Genomic DNA, 8,500 nt, shown 5'->3' on the forward strand with positions numbered 1-8,500 from the left:
AAAAAATCACCCGGAATAAGCCAAAAAATTTAAATTTCATAATGTATCCAAGAATTTGATTATTTACAATTTGGCCCAAAAATTTAAATAAATTTTGTCCAAAAAGTTAATATAGTACAAAATTCCACCCGCACCCGAACAAGAACCGGACTTGGACTCGGGCATGTGCTCGTGCCGTGCCAAGCCGGCTGGCCGGACGGACGGCTGCGGCGCGCGCATGTGAGTTTATAACCGAACTCAATAGGATATAGGTCTTCCTCTTCCAATGACTATTGGTACCCCTTGGGGCTCAAACTAAATTCCCAAACTTCCACCTTACAAACCACACCAAAGTTTCCTAACTTTTCTACGTGGGATAAGTGTTTGAAAAATCAAATTCTTCCATAATACTTTTATAAGGGTTACTTTAACACTTAATATTTCATTCAATTTTAAATAGTTTTCAACAAATAAATATATCACGTTAATCATCTCGCGGAGTAGAACCTGAATATGCTAGGTCCCGTATTAATTAAAAGGTGGGTCCTATTGAAATTTGGGCTCAAAGTTGACCAATTTCATAACCATTTTTTCAACAATCCCCCACATGAATGAAATATATTGGCATTTTCCAAACAATAATATCTGATATGTTTTTCAAAGTAAAAATTGAAGAAAACTGCATCGGGATAAGTAGTCAATGACTTTGAACTTTCCATAGTAAAATCTATTAGATTTCCTTAGCTAATTAGTAGCAAGTTGATTTGAACAGTCAGCAGTTCATGGAAACTTAAACAATAGAAGTCACACAGTTCTCTTCGAACACAGTTGGTTTTCACGTTTATGTCCATTTTGGCCTTGGACACCTCCTCGTTCATGAGTGGTCTTTAGAGAATTCATCTTCACCTAATTCTCTTAGAAGCGACATCTTCTCACTCACATAGGTGATTTCCATAAAGAGTATTCTGCTATACTCCACTTGAATGAATCAAGATATAGAAATCATTAAAAGCGTATCTTAACCTATTTCGCGGCAGCTAGGCACTGGCTCATCATAGGAATGGGTAGGAGTAACATTTTCTCAGTGCATACTAAGTTTTTCACAGTTCGCTTGTCCCATTGAACCTAGATCTTAGGATCTCCAGTCAACTAGGTTGGGTTGCCACCATGGAAACTTTTGATTATTTTATTAGTTTTAATCTCATCCCGTTCGATGAACTTTCGACTTGCTCTCTTGTTAAACTTTTAGTTAGCGGATCCACAATATTCTCTTTTGATTTCACATACTCTATAGAGATGATGCCAGTAGAAAACAATTGTCTAACAGTATTGTGTCTACGACGTATATGTCGAGATTTACCGTTATACATTGCATTTTGTGCCCTACCAATTGCTAATTGACTATCGCAATGGATACATATAGCAGGCACTAATTTTGTCCAATATGGAATATCTTCTAGAAAGTTTCGTAGCCATTTGACTTCTTCTCCGGCTTTTTCTAATGCAATGAATTCAGATTCCATTGTCGATCTAGCTATACATGTCTGTTTTGAAGATTTCCATGATACTGCAGCACCTCCAAGTGTAAAGACATATCCACTTGTTGATTTGGAGTCTTTAGTATCTGATATCCAATTTGCATCACAGTATTCTTCAAATATTGCTGGATATCTCGAATAGTGCAATCCAAAATTTTGGGTATGTTTTAAATACCCTAAAACTCTAACAATAGCCTTTTAATGATCAGTGCTTGGATTACTCGTATATCGACTTAGTCTACTAATTGAATAGGCAATATCAGGTCGAGTGCAATTCATGACATACATTAAACTGTCAATAATAGAGTATTCCAATCGAGACTTACTATCACCAGTATTGGAAACAAGATGCATACTAACATCCATAGGTATTTTCATAGGAATAATATCATATTTCTTGAAATTATCAAGAATCTTCTCAATGTAGTGTGATTGAGCAATATGAGACCATCAGATATTCTAGAAATTTTAATTCCTAATATAACATCGGTCACATCTAAATCCTTCATTTCAAATTTACTTCTTAGCATCCTTTTTGTAGTTTGAATTATGGTATCATCGTTACCCATAATCAACATGTCATCTACATATAAACATACCATGACATATCCATTTGGAGTGTTCTTGACGTAAATACATTTGTCACACTCGTTAATTTTGAAGCCATTTGACATCATAACCGTGTCAAATTTTTCATGTCATTTCTTAGGAGCCTGCTTTAATCCATATAGTGATTTAACAAGTCGACACACTTTCTTTTCTTGTCCTGAGGTTACAAATCTTTCAGGTTGCTCCATATAATTTTTTTTTATCTAATTCCCCATTCAAAAAAGCTGTTTTAACATCCATTTGATGTATATCCAAACTATTCAATGCTACTATTGCAATCAGCATACGTATGAAAGTGATTCTTGTCATAGGAGAATATGTATCGAAATAATCAAGACCTTCTTTTTGCTTGTAGCCTTTAGCGACAAGTCTTGCTTTATATTTGTTAATTGATCCATCTGCTTTCATTTTTCTTTTGAAAATCCATTTACATCCCAAATGCTTATTACTGGGAGGGAGGTCTACTAATTCCCAAGTATGATTTTGTAGTATGGATTCAATTTCACTATGAACAGCTTCTTTCCAATATGAAGCTTCGGTTGATGACATAGCCTCTTTAAAACTTTGAGGTTCATTTTTTAACAAATATGTTAGAAAATCAGGCCCAAAGGAGGTTGACGTCCTAGCCCTCTTGCTTCGTCTAGGTTGTTCATTTATAGATTCTTGATCTGTAGTCTCTTCGTTTTCACGAGATCTCTTTTGTGAATTTGATTCACCTTGCATGTTATAAGGAAAAGTATTTTCAAAAAATGTAGCATCCCTTGATTCAATAATCGTATTAACACGCATATCGGGTATTTCAGATTTATATACCATAAATCTGTACACATTACTATGGTAGGCATAACCAATGAATACACAGTTAATGGTTTTAGGTCCTATCTTAACCCTTTTAGGTTTAGCAACTACTACCTTAGCCAAACATCCTCATACCTTCAAGTATTTATAATTAGGTTTGTGACCTTTCCATACTTCATAAGGTATCTTATGCGCTTTTCGATGTGGTAGTTTGTTAAAAATATAGTTAGCAGAAAGCAAGGCTTCCCCCCACAAGTTCTGCGGTATTCCAGAACTTATTAAGATATCATTCATCATCTCCTTCAATGTTCGATTCTTTCGTTCAGCAATACCATTAGATTGAGGAGAATAAGACGCGATAGTTTGATGAATAATTCCGTGTTCCGAATAGAATTTCTCAAATGGTGAATCATATTCACCACCTCTATCACTTCTTATGGCCTTAATCTTTTTACTAAGTTGATTTTCAACTTCTAACTTGTAGTGTTTAAACACTTCAATTGCTTCATCTTTGCTTTTGAGCAAATACACATAGGAATATCGAGTAAAATCATCGATAAAAGTGATAAAGTACTTATTAACTCCCCTAGTTTGAACAAATTTTAAATCGCATATGTCAGTGTGAATTAAATCTACGGGTTCGGTACTTTTTTCAATAGAACGAAAGGGTAAATGTGATATTTTGGCTTCTACACATATATTGCATTTGTGATTAGGATTGAAATCATACTTTGGTAATAAATCTAATTTGATTAGTCTACGTAAAGTGTTATAATTTATATGTCCTAATCGTTCATGTCAAATGTTAAACGACTCAAGCAAGTAAGAAGAAGATGTATTCTTATTCATAATTAGAGGTACAACAGTCATTATATTCAACTTAAAGAGCCCCTCATTCAGGTAGCCCTTTCCTACAAACATTTCATTCTTTGAAAGTACAAATTTGTCTGAGACAAATACGAGTTTAAACCTGTTCTTACATAGTAGAGAACCAGCTACCAAGTTTTACCTAATATCGGGCACATGAAGAATGTCATTCAAAGTGAGCTCTTTTCCACTTGTCATTTTCAGCACTATCTTCCCATGTCCTTCTACCTTAGAAGATGACGAGTTTCCCATGTAGAGATGTTCATCATGATCCATCACTTTGTAGTAGAGAACATCCCGCGGTTTGAGCATATGTGATGAGTAGCTCCAGTATCCAACCACCACTCCTTAGTGTTTCCAACTAAGTTGCATTCAGAGACGACCGCTGAAAGATTCATGTCTTGTACCTTATCAGTGAAGTTCTCATATTCTGTTACATTGGCCTAGTGAGTTTTTCCCTTCATATTCTTTGGCTTTCTACAATCCTTGGATCGATGTCCTGCCTCACAATTGTAACAGTTGCCTTTAAACTTTTTAGCAATTTTTAAAGAACCAGTTTGTCCTTCACCATTGTGCTTCCTCTTTTTGCTAGTCTTGAAGCCTCCTTCTACAATGTTGGCTTTTGATTCCATCGAATGAGATAGACCATTCCTTTTTTCAGTTTTGCTATTGTCTTCTTCTAATCTCAATCGGACAATGATATCTTCAAGTTTCATTTCTTTCCTCTTGTGCTTTAGGTAATTCTTGAAATCTTTTCAAGAAGGCGGTAATTTCTCAATCAGTGCAACGACTTAAAATGATTCACTTAGTTTCATTCCTTCAGCATGGATGTCGCTAAGTATGATTTGAAGTTCTTGAACTTGGGATATGACAGTCTTGTTGTCAACCATTTTATAATCCAAAAACTGACCTACAATAAATTTCTTCGTGCCGGCATCTTCGATTTTACACTTGGTGTCCAAAGATTCCCATAGTTCTTTTACGGACTCCACATTGCAATATACATTGTTATGTGTTGTCATACTTGGCCAACCTACATGGGCCTATGGCCCACTCAATTCGAACCACGTGGCACTCTAGCCGAAGTGGACTGAATGGCCGAGGCCCTTTATGCCGAAGCCTGTGAAACTAGCCGAGTCTTATATGCCGAGGCCTGTGAAGATAGCCAAAGCTCTAAAGCGGAAGTACTACGTGAGTGGCAGAAGCAGAAGCCTTGAATCTGTAGCCGAAGCAGAAGCCTTCGAACCATGAAGGAACGTCTTCTATGGTCACTTCTCCCAAGAGACCTCCTACATAAAGATCTAGTTAGAATGATTGATGGAACGTTTGTCATAAGTGCATATGTCAAGTCTTATCACTAGCATGGGGGTTCTGCACAAGCAATAAATACGCAGCAAGCTAGCAAGTCAAGGATGATGCCTAGGATTAGTGTTTGAATTAAGAAGATGAGGCCACGTGTCACCTCATCTTAGGGCTGCCATTTCACATGTAACACTATAAATACTTCTCTTGTATAACATTGAAGGAGTAATGCAATAATCAATACAAGAAACCACACTTTACTCTCTCTTTCATATTGCTTTACAACACAATACGAATTGATACATACTTACATGCACATTCATGAGCACCGATTGGTAATTATTGTATAATCGGAAAAAGAACATCGTTGAGCTACTCTCACGCTCCTAATTTGTTCATTCTAGACCATCCACCTGTCTTAGCATGTAGGACCTTCGCTCACGTGTGCGCGGGTGGGTCTGACATCTGTTGGCAACACCTTTTGAGGTCAACAGATTGGCGCCGTCTGTGGGAAACCATACCATAACCACGAAAAACCTTGTGGTGAAAGCTTATTGAAGAACATTTGGGCACCCCCCTTGAAAAAAGATTTGTTCTTGAAAAAGAACAAGAGGAAGCCCCACAGCTTAGCAAAATCTGAAGTCAGACGAAAATAAAATACGCAACCCCAGGAGGGTAAGAGAAAATGCAAATGTCCCTCCTCCACCCACTGCCCCAGCAGCTCGGCAAAGACTTCACCACCACCAAAGAAGAGGTGGAATACGTGCGACGACACTGCTGTCAAGAGAAACGGCCGCCATGGCAGCCAACATGAGGGACATTGCTAGCCAAAACTTGGCTATGAGGGAGCTCATGGCCTAAATGCAGGGCTAAGGAGGCTTCCCCATTCCTCCATACTCCCCTCAAGGGCACTACCAGCAAGAAGATGAAGCTCAAAGTCATAGAGCTGCCTTGCCGGACTATAGCCGAGGTGGAAGCCCATCTGAAAGGGAAGTAGAAGTTGATGTTTCCTCCAATTACGCTTCTGGCCGACCCACCGAGGTCCCATTGAACCATGATAGCTTCCCACCTCCATATGAACAAGAGCCAAGACATAGGAGGGCAGGCAGTGTATTTGACAGAATTAGCCCCGCTGAACCGAGGCTTAGGCAACAGCAGGCTCACTAGCCTTGGACAAGGCCACCGCCTCTACCTCCACTACCCCAGCAGTCGGAAGAAAGGCATGAAAATGCCCCCTGTGTTGGTCCGCCTAGAAATAGGCGCCAGAGGAGGGAGGAAGAGGCCATAAATCGTCCCGGAACATCTCACCAACAACCACGGCATGACGTCGATGAATACGATTCAGATGAGTAGCAGATGTCCTGTGACTTGGACGATGACGACGACAATTTGCCGTTCTCAAGGGAACTAAGGAGTGCCCAGGTTCCAAGCCACTATGTAATGCCAAAGATACCGAAGTATGACGGAAGAGGCGACCCAGAGAAGCACCTGAATGCTTATAAAACTCACATGAGCCTAAGGGGCGCCACCCCAACTGTGAAATGCAGAGCTTTCCATTTAACACTTAGTGGAGCGGCTGAAATTTGGTATAGTAGGTTATCACCTGGGAGCATAAGAAGTTGGACCGAGTTCAAGACAACATTCTTGAGGAGGTTCGTGGTAAGCAAAGAAGGAGAGGCCCCCATCCAACGTCTCCAAGACATGAGACAAGCACATGGGGAGTCCTTAAAAAGCTTTCTATCTCGCTTCACCAATAAAATGACGTATTACGTGCAAGTCACCGATCGTGAGGCACTATCCGCATTAAGGAGAGGCTTGAACATGAATACCTTATTCTGGAAGGACGTGCAAAATCAAGATCACACCACCTATGATGCCCTACTCGAGATGATGAGGCGGAAAATCATCAATGAAGAATTGATTGAGCATAGGAACAGGGCAAGTAGAGACCTCCCACCTCCTCAGAGACAGCGTGCTAGAGGGCTGACTTCCCACCTGATGGACTACCAAATAAACTAGGCTGGAAATGAGAGTTCTGGCCAAGCACTTGCCACCACCACTTTGAACGTGGTTCCTACCTTGGCATATGAGGATATCAACCCAATAACTAACACCCAGCAGATGGAAACCCCCTAAGGATCCCGTAGGGGGAGAGGTTGAGGCCGGGGTTCGGGACCTAAAAATAGGTCAAATCAGAACCCACCAGGATACTGTGTACACCACAAGTCCTATGGACACGACACAGCAGATTGTTGAGACTTTGCGCACCGCTCCCGGCTAGAACCTCCTAGGGACAGAGATGAATTACCCCAGGCAAACAGGCCCCCGCCCAGGCATGACAACCGACGTGGGTACGAGGAGACTACTCCTCGTTAAAGGAATGTTTCCCCATGACGAAGGGAGCATGATACGGAGAGGCCTAGGGAAGGGCACAGGCACTGAAGAAATCGACAAGTCCAGAATGAGGCCCCTATCCACGAGGTGGATACCATATTTGGAGGCCCGTATGTTGGCGGTGAAACACGAAACGCCAAAAGGAATTATGCCCGGGAGGCTAAACACCCCCCTTTGGCAAGCTACATTGTGGACAGCAGCTCCTAGAGAAACCAAGTTCCACCCATTGTCTTCACCCAAAAGGACGTCGAAGGAGTTCACTACCCCCACTGCGATGCACTTGTTGTGAGAGCCTTCATAGCCCGAAATGGGCTCAAGCGAATGTTAGTCGACAACGGTAGTTCTGTCAACATTCTATTCAGATCTGCCTTTGACAAGATGATATTGGATCATCAGTTGACACCCACCACAACTCCTCTGTACGGATTCACCGGAGATAGCATCACTCCAAAGGGAAAGATAACACTTGCAGTGGAGATGGGAGAGTCTCCCCAAACTACGATGAACTTCATGGAGTTCCTCATTGTCGACAGTCAATCGGCCTACCAAGGAATATTAGGTAGGCCAGTCCTAAAAGAATTGGGAGCAGTCACCTCCATCCATCACCTATGTATGAAATTCTCGACGAAAAATGGGGTGGCAATGGTGAGAGGTGACCAAAGAGGATCGAGAGAGTGTTATCTAAGCTCCATCAAAAAGGTAGAGCCCTAGGACGTCCATGTAGTCATAGTCGATATAGTCATGGATGACGTCCCAGGTGATGCTCCCACCGAACCAGAAGATATCGATATGATTGTTGCACCACTCAATTCGGAGGTATTGGTCACTGATGAGATCGATCCCTGCATAATTGAACAGGAACCTCAAGCATCCCCGGTTGAGGAACTTGAGAGCTTCTCGGTAGATCCCCGAGACCCATCCAAGGTGCTGAAAGTAGGCAAGGGCTTATCCAACATTCTGAAGGAAAAGATTAAGGATTTTCTAAGTAGGAACCTTGATGTCTTTGCTTGGAG

Source organism: Olea europaea, chromosome 13 (assembly GCF_002742605.1).
Source record: "Olea europaea var. sylvestris chromosome 13, O_europaea_v1, whole genome shotgun sequence".
In the NCBI taxonomy this organism is placed as follows: Eukaryota; Viridiplantae; Streptophyta; class Magnoliopsida; order Lamiales; family Oleaceae; genus Olea; species Olea europaea.